The sequence below is a fragment of the Mixophyes fleayi genome, chromosome 12, assembly GCF_038048845.1.
Source record: "Mixophyes fleayi isolate aMixFle1 chromosome 12, aMixFle1.hap1, whole genome shotgun sequence".
NCBI lineage: Eukaryota > Metazoa > Chordata > Amphibia > Anura > Limnodynastidae > Mixophyes > Mixophyes fleayi.
Genome location: NC_134413.1, coordinates 74,408,791 through 74,426,916, shown reverse-complemented (window position 1 = coordinate 74,426,916; position 18,126 = coordinate 74,408,791). Strand labels below are relative to the sequence as shown.

Below are 18,126 nucleotides of genomic sequence, written 5' to 3'. Positions count from 1 at the left end.
AGTGAGAGGGAGAAAGAAGTGACAGATAGTGTAGGTGGGACTCAGTGCAGCCTCCAGCTCTGTTTGCTGCTTAAACCCCCCCCCCCTTAAAAAGATACACACGCTTGCCATGGATTGTCTTAATGAGGAGCTTGTTAACGCATTATAAATGGGCAACGCAGGACCCCCTTCCCCTTTATGTGTGGACCAGGAGCAGAGGTACAAGCTTGTTAGTAAGAAAAACGATAAAACATGAGGAACAAAAAGGAGGTCAGCGGTCACGGACCTGCCAAGAATAAATTGCTCTGGCTGTTAGAGGGACATCCAATGTCTTGTCCGCAAGGCAGACTGAGGGCATGGGGCTGTGGCCTAGGGCGACATACTAGATAAGGGAATGTGTCCTGTAAGGACACCTGTTGGAAGCCGAGGTGAGGTAATTTGTGTTCTCCAAAGCCTGACCTGGCCATGTCATCGTTCTACCTCAAAGCATTTCGGGAGATTACACGCATCAGAGCGTTAAGGACTTTCAAAGCTAAGGATTCTGGGAGAATCTGCGATCCGCATGGTAAATTATGCATTCCTGTCACCTTCCTAACGAATTATAGGTCTTGAACCCGCAGTAGTTTGGAATGATATCTACACAGTACTGCTGAACTAGGACGTTAAACCTGTAAATGAAAAAATTATTATTCTATGGGGCTTCCAAAAGTGGTTTCGGAGGAATCGCTACATTGATCCATACGCATCCTGGTGCTTATATAGATTATCTACCATTCTGCTGAGCGGAACTTTCCACTGTTCATCATCGGCCATAAAGTGACAACAAGGTTCTGAAACACAATGACTTTGGGATACCCTGGCAGCGAACACAACTCACTTTATAGTTTTCGTCATTGAAGCGACCGAGAGCCATGAACCGTAGCGGTGGTCTAGCCAGAAAAACATTTCAAAGTGCAGTCTCACCATGCAGATTGCAAAAATTAAAAGTTGACTTTTCCTTGCATCAAGAACACATGACGTCCCCCCCACCCCCCCAAAGCCACTGCATTAATTTGACGCCTCCACGCAGATGAATCACCAACTTGCTCGAAATAACATAAAATGCTTATTTATAGACGACGAGCTGCCATTACATGACTGTGCTGGATAGCTCCATGTGTGGTCAAGCCACCCCACAAAAACCTACTCGCACAGACCACAGACCACGGCAGTCTTGCAATAGCTTCCAATGAGAACACCAGACGTTTTGTGAGGTCCCACTCGGAAAAGGGGGTTATGAAGGCAGAAAAAGGACTGAGGAGAACTGTGTGGGAGCAGAAGTAGTGGATGCTCGGCGTCGACTCCCAGCAGAGGTGGCAAAAACGTTCCACGGAAGCTGGAGGGATTCTAATAGCAGAATTACTGTCTTCAGGTCCACATGCACATGTCAGCACCAAATAGATTAAACGAGAGGCACAAGACCAGGTGAAAACCAACCGCGGCACTTCAGCTGCTGTGGATATAAATCGTAGCATTCGTGGAGCTGGTGTGGAACTACAAGTGCCAGCTTGCCTTGCTAGTCTCCGAGATCCGCAGGCACAACTCCTTTTTGCTTCAGCAGCTAGAAATACGACACAGAGGGCACGGGGAACCAAAAAGGTTCATGTCTGACCTTGTTCCTCCATTACCTTCATAACATCCGTAAGGTCAAAAGACAAACTGCTCACGTGAATAAATTAGGAACAGACAAGGCAGCCACGTTGGTGCTGCCTGATACAAATGCAGAAAATGAGGATTGAGCAGCAGAGAAAGCAATGTGTTAACAGACGAGGTGCCTGCCAGGTAGAGAGCCTGGGCACCCAGCAGCGAGAGAGAGAGAGAGAGCTGATGTCACCTAGCAGAGGGAACAAGATGTTACCGGGTGGCTGACAACATTTTATCAGCAGCTGCCCTCGACACGGGGAACTGGCAGGTACAGCCGCCCGAAATCATCCCACCAAATGCTTAGCGTCTGTTTGCCCTTAATCCATTGGTTTAAGTGAAAGCTAGGGAGCCGAGATATAAAATATATATATATACACATATATATACACATACATACACACTATATATATATATATATATATATATATATATATATATATATATATATATATATATATATATATATATATATATATAATCAGTGAAATGGCTATAAGTGATTATTTCTGCAAATACGCAAGTTTTCCCAATGCACGCTGCAATAACCATCATTCAGAAGACGCTAACGTTTTCAGGACCACTAAATCCAAAATATTTGGCTACAAACCCAAATACATAATATTGAACCTAAAGCAGCATTTCAGTTAACGTTTCTTTAACCTCACCAAGTATTTTTCTGAGAGAAAAAAAAAAAAAATGTTGTTTCCTGTTTTAAAACAAGACCAGTTGCTAAAAAAAGAAAAAAATTAAGCTAACTCATCGCTCTTCCATATATGACTTATTGAAAATGGCAAATAACACTGATAAGTCACAAATATTTAAAAAGGAGCACTTGACAATCACTGTTTCAGATCACGTTTATTTACTATGTGAAGGAATGATGTCTCCTTTGCATATTCACATCCATAGAAAGAGGGCCTGAATCATTTAGGAGAGGAAAGCATAAATAAAAGGAGTACCTATTGGAATTTTGAGCTAATGTTATTGCATATACTTGTATACGATGTTAAACTTCAATAAAAACAGATTATACAAAAAAAGGAGTAACTTTGCACCTGGGCAAAACCATGTTGCACTGGAGGGTGGAAGCAAATTTAAAATATGGGGACAGATTTATAGTTGGGGTAGGGTATGTCCTAGAACAACTTTAAATTTCAGTGTACAAATACAGCTATCAAGTATTTGTGTGTTACATGAAAAAACAGCCAGTATTTAACTTATGTGCTAAATAATAACTAATTTGCACCCCTTGCATTGAAACATGGTTTGTCCCAGAGACAATTTACTAATTTTTTTTGCCGTACTTTCCTTAATGACTCAGGCCCAGAGTCTTTTCTCTCCCGGGCACAGGTGTACTAAATGGGGACTAGCAACATCACCGTGACAAGGGAAGGCAGCCATTTTGTCGACCGAACTAATACCCATAGAGACGCAGACAAATTATTCAATGGGAATTAATGCTATCACGAGGGCATCATTTTTAAGAGATATTGTCTCCGCGGTGTATAGGCAACGAGTACACGCTAACCAAGCAGCCCAGCCGCGACTCGCACCTGATCATCAAGCCCTGCTACCGTGAAGGGTTAAAATGGCTATTTCACCTCACGTTCTCAATGATACTATTTACAGGTAATAAGTAATAGGGTTTACATTAATCACTTCCCTAAATCCACGGAAAGTTTGCTCGCCTGTGCATTCTTTTGCCATAACACAGGTTATGTTTACCCAGAATCCTTTGCACGCTGCGCACTACAGACCCAGCGACAGGATTGGCTTCTAGCCACAACCGGCAACCCTGATGAATCACCAGAACCACGGCCGAAAATGACTAAGTCATGGAAATCATGGATACAAAGTCATCTTTACAAAAGTAGTAGGGTGTGTCTACAGGCCTACGCCCCATGGGAGGGGCGGTAAACACACAAATTAAACCATGTGCTGGGATATTTTCACGCCTGCCTCCTTATGTATTTGCTTTCTGTTGACTCAATTAAAAGAGGTGTCGAAGGCTGAACGTGACCACGGTGAACTAACCCGAACAGGCGACAGACACGCTGAACAACGTATACACGAAAATATATGGATTTGTGCTTCTTTCTTGTTAGGGAGATGTTAAAAGCCACCAGACTGTGTCCGAGCTATTGACAGACCTCGACTAGTAAGCCATTTACCGCATTAATTAAGACGTAAAGGTCAGAGGGCGCCGGTCGACAGTAGACAATGTTGACCTCTTGCGTACTCCTCGCCAGATATCAATAACAGGGAGCTTATTATAAATGGTCATCTAACCTAGGAGACGTAAAAGCTGGTTTCATAAAGTAAGATGTAAACATTACTGCCACAAAGGAAAAAAAATAAAACTTTACCACAGAATAATATATTATATAAATCCAGAATACGCCTCAGTTCATGTGAATATACACAGTTCATACGGTGCGATGTCTATAAATCACTAAAATAAGAAGTGGCAGCCATTTTATTTAAATGCGGACCTCAAACTGGACAAGATATCATACTGCGGAGGAAACGGTTTTAAAAACTATTTCCAAAAGACCAAACTACTTCAACGGTCACTGTACAGGTTATAAATAATAAAGATATTAAAGAGTTGAAAACATAACTTTAATGCATACTTGGATGGCAAAGAAAGGTTACCTCATCAGAGACACACACAGGACTAAACTCTATACTTGAAAACTGCGTTTTAATTTTAATGCCATAGAACTATTCTGCCATTTTCACGAGAATGTGGCCACTGGGTGGCAGTGTTGATTTCAAGTTAGCTACTTATATTACAAATGCAAAGCAAGTAACACTTTATGCTTCTCTGTTCGACTAGTACTGTCACTTTTGTGACTGTAAACATTACCCAGAATCAGGGATCCTGTTAAGTTGATAAGCTGCATACAAACATTGGTTCAGCGCACAAAATGGCTGCCGACGTTGCGTACTGCATGAAGTAAATGGATAAGAGGGCATGTGAGGAAGTTCAGCTCGCAAAATGGCTGCTTACGTGTGTACATTACCGCTCAGAACATATTCTAATATATATATCTAATATATATATCTATCTAATTATATATATATATATATATATATTTTTTTTTTTATTCATAAAGAGTGAGCAGGAGGCTTAATAAATATTTTCAAGATTTATAAGTATTCCAGAAAAGTTAATATATAATCATATACGCACACATGGATAAAAATACGTACATATATGCTATCCACACAGATAGTTAGGAAATGTTTAAATATAACATGAAACTGGAGCCATGAGACGTGATTAAGTCTTATTAGTTGAGGGTGCTGTGACCCAGATTTACGGTATCCTGGTGGAATGAAGTCAAGTTGGAGGAATGTGATTATTTCAGGAATAATGAAGATAATGAAGCTCATGGTGGTGAACACCGCACGCCTGCTCTCTTGCCCGGATTAGCTATGCCTGCAGCCTAGCCCCAAGGCCGTGGGCTTAAAACATTGCAGTCTCTAGTTCCCTCGCTAGGAGAGAAAATGTTTCCACTTCCACCGGCCAAAAATAGATCTCTCCGTTCCGTTGGTCTCTTCCAGGAGGTGCGAAGCCAGGGAGATGTGTTGGGATTATTTTTTTTATTTTTTTTTGGGGGGGGGGGATTATTTAGTAGGAAAACAAGATAAGGCCTGGTCCATACCTCTGTGGAGGAGGCCTGTCTGTTTACATCTCACTCAGCGCGGAGGGATATTAATGTGTGCATATTATAGGGTACTATCAAGATAAAAAAAAAAAAGATTCCCTGACTGAAGTGAAGCAAGATTATTGGATTAAATTAACCATTGTTTAGGATCATCCCACTTAAGCATGTTATGACTGAACAATTTTGCAAAATTGGAGGGGGAAAAAAAAAAATAATAAATACACGTTTAGGGGCACATCCGATTAGCCGCGGACGGGCGCGTAGGCGCTCCGCGGCGATGTAACATCGTAGATACCCCTCCAAAAGAGGTGCGAGGAGAAATTGGAGGTTGATATTTTTGTTCCTCTACCCAATACGACCGTGAAAGAACCACGTTTAATTATTCTTGTAAATATGTGCATTCATCCTGCCCACCCATTTGACAAATCTCTAGGCAACGACATCTCGGGAATACAGCCTCCGGGAGCCTGTATCTTGGTAACAAGAGAGAGGGTCCCAGAAGACCGTCGCCGCTGTAATGGTAAAGAGGGAGAGGCGCATCAAGTTTAAGTACAAATGTAGGACAAGGATGGGTTGATCTTGTGGCTCCAAAACAGGTAGGATAAAGATCAGACTGGTTGGATCTACGCACAGAATTGTTACTGCTGCGGCCAAGAAATTTCCTCAGGTTCTTTCCACCAGCTTCCCCTATAGGTGTCACGGTCATACACTGTATGTACAAGCTGAGCCGAACAGCACCTTACCACGATGACCACACCAACGTGACACATAGCTGAGGAGGATACTACAGGAAATAATGTAGAACTGAGCCGCAAGTGGCTAAAATGTGACAGGTCTTCAAAAAAAAAAAAAACACACACATATATATATATATATATTCGCTATCTCAGCTTCAGAAGCGCTCCTGCCTATATTTTATTTTTTTAAAGCTAGGGTCTTTGCATGTTCGTGAGTCAGTAACGAGATCTTACAGCGCTCTTTGCGACCGGATCTGTTCAAATGTAATGGATTTCAACCAGTAGATGCTGTACTTGGAACTTGGGTTAAGTGCCCATGTGACATCACACTCAAGGACATCAAATGTGCTTTCATTTTCCTACTAAAGCATTGCAGTAAAAAAGAGAGACGGTACTGAGGGTCATCCATTAGCCAACAGCAGTATATGGGCAGATCCGTACGTATGGGGGGCCATATTGGTGGCTTAATGACAGTTCTGCTCACTACAGGAGAGGAGCAGAATAAACAAACAAGTTGGATAAATTAACTTTGTTTTATTCAAGGGTAACATTTCACACCACAGATACCCTGCTCCTTCCACTATATAACTCTCAGTCTGTGGCTTCCTGCTGCCTCCATTCCCCTCCTCACATCATGTCACTGCCCCTGTCACATGCAGCCCTGTCCTCACTAACACATCACTCATCTCCTGATATACTCTGTGCTGCTGGGGGGACCCTGCTCCTTCCACTATATAACTCTCAGTCTGTGGCTTCCTGCTGCCTTCATTCCCCTTCCTCACATCATGTCACTGCCCCTGTCACATGCAGCCCTGTCCTCACTAATATAACCACACGAGTGGACAGATATCTCACTCAATCATCATCTCACTCGTCTCCTGAAATACAATGTGCTGCTGTGAACAGTCCAACGATCTGACCAATGCACACTTGGAACTCTCTAAACAACAGCTACACCTCTCCAAATTCCTCTCTGGGAGCTGTGGTTAAATATTTGTGAACTGTGAAGGCCACGTGGGAAACCTCCCAGTAGAGTCTGACACTCACAAACGCTTGATAAGCTAAATAACCTGGAGCAAGTGTGAAATGGAGCAAACAGACAGATTAAACCATTGCCTTTGTGAAGTATTAAGTTAAAGAAAAAAAATCCAGATACGTACCCATGCATGGTGAATCCGACCTAATAATCAGATTTACTCACAGGGACGTTAATCTTCAGAAGTCATCGCACCACCTTCTTGCAGGATTTTAAATTAAAAATACAAACAAATGTCTTATAAAAATCCTCCTTCAGCACACAGGGCCTCTAAAAACGGCAGTCGGCGGATCATCATCATTTATTTATATAGCGCCAACATATTCCGTAGCGCTTTACAATTGGGGACAAACATAGTAAACTGATAAACAAACTGGGCAAAACAAAGAGGTGAGAAGGCCCTGCTCGCAAGCTTACAATCTATGGGACAGTGGGAGTTTGACACATGAGGTTAAGTCTACATTTTGCATTTCGGCCCAGCCAGACTGCAAAGGTAAAAGTGACTCATAAGCTAAATGATCCTGTCACACAGCAATGTTGGTCAGGGGGTAATAGGGTAGTGTAGTGAGGTTAAGAGGGTGGTTGAGGAATATTATAAGCTTGTCTGAAGAGGTGGGTTTTCAGAGAACGCTTGAAAGTTTGTAGACCAGAGGAGAGTCTTATTGTGCGAGGGAGAGAATTCCATAGAGTGGGTGCAGCCCGAAAAAAGTCCTGTAACCAGGAATGGGAGGATGTAATGAGGGTAGATGAGAGACACGGATGAGGATATACACAGGAAGATAGCGGTAATCCGCTAACCAGATATATTATTATATTGTAATATTTATTTGTACAGCCCAAGCAAACTCCACAGCGCTTCGGGAACAAGCACACTCATAAAACAAGACTGGGCATTAAACAGAGAGAGGAAACGGTCAGAGGGGGCTGCTCACAAGCTTACAATCTATAGGATTTAAAAAGGCATTGGAAATAATCCGATCAACTATAACTGTTCAGCAAAATATATAGGATAAGCAGGTCTAGACAAATCCCATAGACGGGAGGCCATGCCACCTTCAAACTCACTGCTGGTAATTTCTATAGATCTCAATCTACAAACCCCTAATTCCAGGGTGCCAAAATAGCAGAGGGGTTGGTCTGCAGTCCTCTCTGTAATAAGGAAGTATTTTTCCTTTTAAATCTGTACCAAGTGTCGCAGAAGGGTCTATAGGGATTTAGCATGCGTCGCTGTGATCCTTATATTTGCAAAAATATTAAGTACAACCTTGTTTACTTATTACCCATATATGAAAGGATCTCTATCCCCCCAAATGTACATTTTCATCTGTAAAGCTTAAAGAAAAAAAACGCACTGTTCAGTGTTACCCTAACATGTCACTGTAAAAAGTAAAGTTTAATTACGTTAATCCGTTACAGAGTACTAATAGGATCAGTCTCCATGCTATACGTCGACAACAAAGTTTGGAAGACTGTCATTCACACCTTGCTGGCTCAGAATGATGAGAGAAGAAGAAGCACCCCCTTCCCTGATGGCAACATTTATGGCTCTTTACTTATGTATTAATAAAAAAAAAAAAAAAATTTGTACAGGGTAAATTTTTTACCACACAAACATATACACACACCCACAACATGGGACCAGTTTTGTACGCAGTCAATAAACCAGTATGTGTATGGACTGTGGAAGGAAACAAACACAAACACGGGGAGAACATACAAACCACACACAGAAAGAATCTGGGGCCAACCCACGATCCCAGCGCAGCGAGGGAGCAATGCTAACCACTGTGTGCCCCAGCTCTGCCCTTAACGCCCATTGCCACGCACAGTGGTGATCATTTTCGTCCCCCTGAGGAAGAATCAGAGTTCAAGCATGAACATTACTAAGCTCAGTAATAAAAGCTAATTAAATAATAGCTATATTTTCTTTTTAATATGATTTTGCACTAATTTTCCTGTCAGCTATATTTTAAATATAAATGAATATACTGCGCCTGGCAGCAGAAGAGTCAAAACCATTCTAAAGTCAGTAACTAAACCAGGAATCGTCCACCTAATCTTAGTCCCGGACCAGAATGATCCCATAGTCCAGTGTTGGTTAACCTGTGACACGCCAGGTGTTGTGAAACTACAAGTCCCAGCATGCTTTGCCAATATATAGCAGCTTATTGCTGGAAGGGTATGCTGGGACTTGTAGTTTCACAACACCTGGAGTATCACAGGTTAGCCAACAGTGCCAAAAAATAAATCATGCGTATTCTTCACCCACAGGAGCGCGCCGAAAGATCTCCTGAAATCTCAGCATATTAGTAATATAATTATTTCGTAATCCGGCACAGGAATCCCCAACCTATAAAATGTAATTATATGAGTCAACACATCATTTTTTTTATTTATTTTTTCGAGCCTTCGTTAACGCGCCTGTGTTCTGGTTAGAAAACTAAATTAAACACCTAATTGCCACTAAATTTCACCCACGGCATTCGCGTTTACAATGTTAACAGTAATGACCGGGTATCACGAACCTAATTGCAAATTTGTATTTTTTATTCCCCCCCATTCATCATGTGCGCAGTGAATCCTCTTCGTCAACAACGTCTGCAAACCTCCCTGAGCCCATTGGCCGGAGGGCACGGTTACAAATCTCACTTTGGGAAGATTGGGGATCCTCATTAACTCTTTCAGTTGTCTGTGGCGGGGGGCTGGGGGGGGGGGGGGCTGCATGACAGATGTAAAAGACGCTGAACAGCCAATGCGCTTGCAAGAAGTTGTTTGCAGGAACGGAATCCTATTAGGAGTATCAGATGCAGATACGGGGGAGAGTCCTGGTTGGCATTTTAAACATCTGTGAGAGGGCAGCACGGTGGCTCAGTGGTCAGCACTTCTGCCTCACAGCACTGGGGTCATGAGTTCTATTCCCGACCATGGCCTTATCTGTGTGGAGTTTGTATGTTCTCCCTGTGTTTGCGTGGGTTTCCTCCGGGTGCTCCGGTTTCCTCCCAGACTCCAAAAACATACTAGTAGGTTAATTGGCTGCTAACAAAATTGACCCTAGTCTCTTTCTGTCCGTGTGTGCATGATAGGGAATTTAGATTGTAAGCTCCAATGGGGCAGAGACTGATGTGAGTGAGATCTCTGTACAGCGCTGCGGAATTAGTGCCGCTAAATAAATAAATGGTGATCTGTGAATATTGGTACTGGGTAAAATGGACTTGGCCAATGGTAAACTACGTAGGAACGAAATGGTTCTGGTACACGGAACTGCGCAGGGGTTAACTAAACGCAACGATCTCCTAAGTGGTCCACCAGAACGGTATTCCATGATATGTGTGTATCGACCCACATTGCGGATTATTGACCCGTCTCCTTTTTTTTTTTCCCCAAGGTCCTTTATTTTGGAGGGAGGATGGGGGCTTGTCTAACATGCTGTGTCCTTGGCTATATCTGACCCCCCGGTCCAGCATGAGGCTACAGCCGCTAGGAATGCTGGGCTACGGAGGAATGCTGGGAACTAGCAAAAAGGAAGTTTCCCAGCGCAGGCACGTGACCGATTTAAAGGCACTTTGTACAGAGGAGTAAAAGGAAAAAAAAAAAAATACGAAACACTTAGACGCGAATAAGTGCAAGAGACGTGCACGCTGGTGCAGTTATGTGGGGGCGCAGCCAGATAATATAAACCATTAGAACACATCAAGCTTTTAGAAGAGTTAGAGACGTTGAACATGATTAAGCAGAACGACCAAGGGTGTTTTAAAGCGATATACATCCATCCCGTGGAAATAAAAATATTAATAGCTATTAAAAACTTATAAAGTAGTATTTTTCCGTAGCAAACTTTGACAGCGTGCTCTCTATAGAGCTGTATTCAGCACTCAACGTTTCAATGGGTCTTTATTTTACTGTATTCCTTCTCTGTGTTTCAGAAATGTATCAGCTGAGAGAGTTGTTTCTTTTTTTTTTTTTTTGTTCCCATGGATAGGAGTCCTATCCTATCATAGGACACAGAACTGTTCCCTGGGAACGGGCACAGAGATGCTCCCTCCCCCAAGGATAAAACACATAGCTGTTCCCTTGGATATGACACAGAGACGCTCCCCCTGGGATAGGGCACAGAGACGCTCCCCCCCCCCCCTGGGATAAAACTCATAACTGTTCCCTTGGATATGACACAGAGCTACTCCCTGGATCTGTATCCAATGCAGTGGAACCATGAAGGTCCAACATTGGGAACCCCATAGAGTAACTCATCCTCGCTGGCAACAAAAACGCTCCATTCCACTCTCCACTGAGCTGCCACCAGCCCTTGTAATAATATTCTATTATATCGCACACACAGTCTAAAGAGGTGCATTGCCGATTGGGATGTCACATGCCAATATGTCTGTACAGATAGAATATGTTGACCATACCTAACAGCTTATAATTATTTAATGTATCCATCAACCAAAATCTGTAGTATCTGGCAGCAGCAGTTCTTTTGGGGCAACGTTCACTGCTCTTACTGTAAAGAATCCTTCCCACAGCTGGAGATTAAAATCGTTTGCCTCCCAACTGCAAAGGGATGAACTTGAGGAAACCGGAGACTACACAGGTTTCCGGAGAGAGATTTCTGTAGGGGGCATGAATGTATTTATACACAGTGATCATGTCCCCAACACCCCCCAATGCCCCTTCAAAGTCTCTTTTCTACTGTAAGTAAATGTCAGACAATAGAACATCATCTAATAGGTAGAAAATGCATGCTGCCAGCAGAAGTTCAAGTTTAAATCTGGCAGGTCAGCCCCCCCCCCCCCCCCCCCACCCCACCCCAGGCAGGATGTACAAACAGGATTTATTACCCTCATCGAAAGAAAAAAAAAAAAGAAAAACAAAATCAATCACAACAGCCGTCTAAATGACAAGAAGCCGGTAACCTTCCCCACATAGAGGGAGATATCAGGCAGATGACTTTAATAGGACTAAAAAAAAAGCAGAACTAGGCTGCCATTATTAAAGCAATCAGCGGGAGACGGTGATAGTCTATATACTCCAATATCACCTTCACACTGCTCCATAGCTGGCCTAAAATGCAATCCCCAGAAGTATTGGACTAAGTAGCCTCTTCCTGCCCAGCACTTAGCGGGAACACGGGAGACTCCACGCATTAAGCGCAGCGCGATCCGCAACACAGAATCACTAAAAGTCACACTAAAAAATAGCGGTAAGCACGTTAAGACACGATAATACAGTGTAACGGATGGATTTGTGCAGGCGGCAGTATGTAGCATTCTGTCTGTTACATGGAGCGAAACATCACAAAAAAAATATAATATATATATATATATATATATATACACACACACACACACACACACACACACGCGTTTTGATATTAAGCTGAAGACAACTCAAGAACTGATCACACATGAATTTTGCCCAAAAGGCTTACAGTCTGATTGCTTTGCAGAAGGGAAATTAAACATACAGTGCATTATGTTCTAGTACTTAAGCAATAGTCCATAAACTGTTTACCAGGATGAGACAGATAAATTAAATATAAGATTGAAATGTATACAAAAAAAATAAAATAATTACCACTAGGATCGATACATAGATAGATACAGGGATAGATAGATAGATACAGAGATAGATAGATAGATACAGAGATAGATAGATAGATACAGAGATAGATAGATAGATACAGAGATAGATAGATAGATAGATACAGAGATAGATAGATAGATACAGAGATAGATAGATAGATACAGAGATAGATAGATAGATACAGAGATAGATAGATACAGAGATAGATAGATACAGAGATAGATAGATACAGAGATAGATAGATAGATAGATAGATACAGAGATAGATAGATAGATAGATAGATACAGAGATAGATAGATAGATAGATAGATACATAGATACAGAGATAGATACATAGATACAGAGATAGATACATAGATACAGAGATAGATACATAGATACAGAGATAGATAGATACATAGATACAGAGATAGATAGATACAGAGATAGATACATAGATACAGAGATAGATACATAGATACAGAGATAGATACATAGATACAGAGATAGATAGATACAGAGATAGATAGATACAGAGATAGATAGATACAGAGATAGATAGATACAGAGATAGATACATAGATACAGAGATAGATACATAGATACAGAGATAGATAGATACAGAGATAGATAGATACAAAGATAGATAGATACAGAGATAGATAGATACAGAGATAGATAGATACAGAGATAGATAGATACAGAGATAGATAGATACAGAGATAGATAGATACAGAGATAGATAGATAGATACAGAGATAGATAGATACAGAGATAGATAGATACAGAGATAGATAGATACAGAGATAGATAGATACAGAGATAGATAGATACAGAGATAGATAGATACAGAGATAGATAGATACAGAGATAGATAGATACAGAGATAGATAGATACAGAGATAGATAGATACATAGATAGATAGAGATAGATACAGAGATAGATACAGAGATAGATAGATACAGAGATAGATAGATACAGAGATAGATAGATACAGAGATAGATAGATACAGAGATAGATAGATACAGAGATAGATAGATACAGAGATAGATAGATACAGAGATAGATAGATAGATAGATAGATACAGAGATAGATAGATAGATACAGAGATAGATAGATAGATACAGAGATAGATAGATAGATACAGAGATAGATAGATACAGAGATAGATAGATAGATACAGAGATAGATAGATAGATAGATAGATACAGAGATAGATAGATAGATAGATAGATACAGAGATAGATAGATAGATACAGAGATAGATAGATAGATAGATAGATACAGAGATAGATAGATAGATAGATAGATACAGAGATAGATAGATAGATACAGAGATAGATAGATAGATAGATAGATAGATAGATAGATACAGAGATAGATAGATAGATAGATAGATACAGAGATAGATAGATAGATAGATAGATAGATACAGAGATAGATAGATAGATACAGAGATAGATAGATAGATACAGAGATAGATAGATAGATACAGAGATAGATAGATACAGAGATAGATAGATAGATAGATAGATAGAGAGATAGATAGATAGATAGATAGATACAGAGATAGATAGATAGATAGATACAGAGATAGATAGATAGATAGATACAGAGATAGATAGATAGATAGATACAGAGATAGATAGATAGATAGATAGATACAGAGATAGATAGATAGATAGATAGATACAGAGATAGATAGATAGATAGATAGATAGATAGATAGATAGATAGATAGATAGATAGATAGATAGATACAGAGATAGATAGATAGATAGATAGATAGATAGATACAGAGATAGATAGATAGATAGATACAGAGATAGATAGATAGATAGATACAGAGATAGATAGATAGATAGATACAGAGATAGATAGATAGATAGATACAGAGATAGATAGATAGATACAGAGATAGATAGATAGATAGATACAGAGATAGATAGATAGATACAGAGATAGATAGATAGATAGATACAGAGATAGATAGATAGATACAGAGATAGATAGATAGATACAGAGATAGATAGATAGATACAGAGATAGATAGATACAGAGATAGATAGATACAGAGATAGATAGATACAGAGATAGATAGATACAGAGATAGATAGATACAGAGATAGATAGATACAGAGATAGATAGATACAGAGATAGATAGATACAGAGATAGATAGATACAGAGATAGATAGATACAGAGATAGATAGATACAGAGATAGATAGATACAGAGATAGATAGATACAGAGATAGATAGATACAGAGATAGATAGATACAGAGATAGATAGATACAGAGATAGATAGATACAGAGATAGATAGATACAGAGATAGATAGATACAGAGATAGATAGATACAGAGATAGATAGATACAGAGATAGATAGATACAGAGATAGATAGATACAGAGATAGATAGATACAGAGATAGATAGATACAGAGATAGATAGATACAGAGATAGATAGATACAGAGATAGATAGATACAGAGATAGATAGATACAGAGATAGATAGATAGATAGATAGATAGATAGATACAGAGATAGTTAGACTAGTGTGCCAAATATGATTTAACGAACTGTCAATTAGCTGTCACCTCCAATCTCGGAGTCCTTCTGAATGTCATATAATATTATAACAGGGTATATGGGAAAAAAAATCTCTAAATAAATGTATATACATAAACAAACAGTGTGAATATAGCACCAGATGTAGATAGGTAGAGATATATAATATATGATGTAAATATAATAAATATCTACAATAAAATACATCCAAACACATAATATTTACTGCAAGGACTCTTTGTACTTTATAAACAAATGCAGAAAAATGAATAAGTGACACATTCTCGATTTCGCACTGACTATTTCATCCATGAAATAAAACAATAAAAAATGTCACAAGTATAATTCTGCGGCTCAACCTTTTCAAACGGAGCTCAAAACTATCCATTTCAAAAACAGATATAAAGGCCAGATGGTGAGAGAATTACAGCTCAGGTGGTATAAAACGGTTATATAAAAAAGCAAAAAAAAAAAAAAAAAAAAAAAGTGTTAAATGCTAATTTTAGAATGCTGTATACAAATTTAATGCCCGTTTGTAAAAGAGATAAGGCCGGGTTAAGTGGATATCATGCGTACGTACAGACAGGTAGAGATCTATAAACCAGGTATGGCAGCAGGTTATGGAGAAACGCGTTACTTAACAGAGGAACAAGTGCCAAGTAACACCTAATAAGTGACATAAGCTTGACCCCACAGGTTAAAGTCCTCTATTCTATCAACAAAGCAAAAAAAGTCAATACAATAACAGGCAGAATTAAGCTAACCTACACACACACACACAAGGCTTACAAATATAAAACAAAGCCCAAAATAAATCTAATTTCCAATCCAGAGGGCAGTATGTATTTGGCACAATTACCCTGTATTTAAGCTATTCCTATAAAATAATATTTGTATACGTACAGATAGGCAAAGAATAAGATATGACCCCCCCCCCCCCACAGAAAAGGGACTCTTCACCAACACTTTCACTATCCTAAAAATAGTGAATTTTATTAACCGACCAGACAGCAGAGACGTTGTCTTCAGGTTATAACCCAGAGGAACATATCCCCAAACCCCTCTCCCTTTTTCCACCAGAAAAACCCCCTTACAGATGCGGCTCCTGGGTGCCTCCAGATGTTTGACCACCGTCCAGTCCTCCAACTGAACATAAACAAAGCGTAGGACAGTCCTTGCCGCCCCCCTCACACCCTAGTTCTCCAAACCCATAACTCACCCACAATGTTTTCAAGGGGGGGGGGGATAGGAGCACCCCCCCTCCACACCCCACCCCAAATGTCTCATCAGAGGGGAGCGAAGTGATGGGTGACAACCAAGTAAGGCATTTAATACTGTAGACAACCCCCCAAGCCCCTTCCAAGTGCGTCAATACAACTATACCCACTACAGAGGCCTGGCTGGCAGGACATATATGACCCAGCAGGGTGTCACATGCACATGTATGTTCTGTATGACATGGGGGGAGGAGGAGGGGGCACATGACAACAACAATCACAGTGATCATGGTGGTGGCCATAGCACCAGCTCCACTTACCAGAGGCGCCTTGTACCCAGATACTTCCAGGCTGTGGGAATCTTCTCCCCTCCCTTCCTGCAGAGGGGGGAGTCTCTTCTCACCACAAACCCCCCCTGTATATATAAAGCACCAACAACAACAACACTGTGCTCAGCTCCAGCAGCCCCCCCTGGTGTGTCCTTCCGCCTGAGTCCTCTCCCCCGGTGTGTCCTTCCGCCTGAGTCCTCTCTCCCGGTGTGTCCTTCCGCCTGAGTCCTCTCCCCCCGGTGTATCCTTCCGCCTGAGTCCTCTCCCCCGCCGCCCTGTGCGCTACGGTCTGACTCCCACCGCCTGGCTGCAGCTGCACTGACACTGGGGGCTGGCTGAGCGGCGGGGCGATGGGCCAATGGGAGGGCCCGAGCTGGGTGACAGCCGGCCAACGGGAGGCGAGGGGAGGGTTCAGCTGTTACTGTATGTGTCAGGCTAGGTTGAGCGGCCGCCGAGGGCTTGGTTGCGGCGTGTTGCTGTGAATCCCTCCGCCTTAACCCCCTGGGTGCCGGCCTCCAGCTCACCTGTTCCCCCCCCAACTTCATGGCCAAGGCCCTGATAGACCAGCAAGGGTGTGTTTTACATATATGACATACATATATATATATATATATATATATATATATATATATATATATATATATATATATATATTTATTTATATATGGTTATATATTTATTTATATATAGATTTATTTATATATATTTATTTATATATATTTATATATACATTTATATATTTATATATATATATATATATTTATATATACATTTATATATTTATTTATATATATATATATATATTTATATATACATTTATATATTTATTTATATATATATATATATATATATATATATATTTATATATTTATATTTATATATTTATTTATATATATATTTATATATATATTTATATATATATATATCTATATATATATATATATATATATATATATATCACACTATTGCTCTCTCAATCTCTCTCTCTCTTTCTCTCTTTCTCTCTCTTTCTCTCTCTCTCTCTCTCTCTCTCTATATATAAATTTAGTTATAGTTTCATTTTTTGTGATTTTTAAACACTCCTCTTCAATAGATACTAATGGGGTATGAAACCCACAGCCACATGGGAACATTTATGGCCACGGAGTAGGGGGGACTGGACAAGATGTGAGCCAGGTACGTAGCCCTGCCGTCCCCAGGACTAATTCACGTTTTATTATATTCAATAGCTGGATAAAACTTCTCTTTCTCCTGTATAGTAATATATTTCTTATGAATGTAGTTAAATGGTTCTGAAACTCTTGTTTAGCCCATTTCTGTCTCTGTTCACTTGTA

At 40.3% G+C, this 18,126-nt stretch overlaps 1 protein-coding gene across 8 annotated transcripts in view; it reads right to left on the bottom strand.

The window, feature by feature from the left end:
• MEF2D (myocyte enhancer factor 2D) overlaps positions 1–17,092 on the bottom strand; it is a 123,323-nt gene extending 106,231 nt beyond the window's left edge. For 2 of the 8 annotated variants that reach the window (XM_075193128.1, XM_075193129.1), the window contains exon 1: positions 16,783–17,087. The gene's annotated coding sequence lies outside the window, so the exon portion shown is untranslated. Of the gene's footprint in view, positions 1–16,782 lie in introns of all 8 variants that reach the window. The other 6 variants (XM_075193132.1, XM_075193133.1, XM_075193131.1 and 3 more) reach the window with 5 other exon arrangements.
• Positions 17,093–18,126: the final 1,034 nt, after the last annotated feature.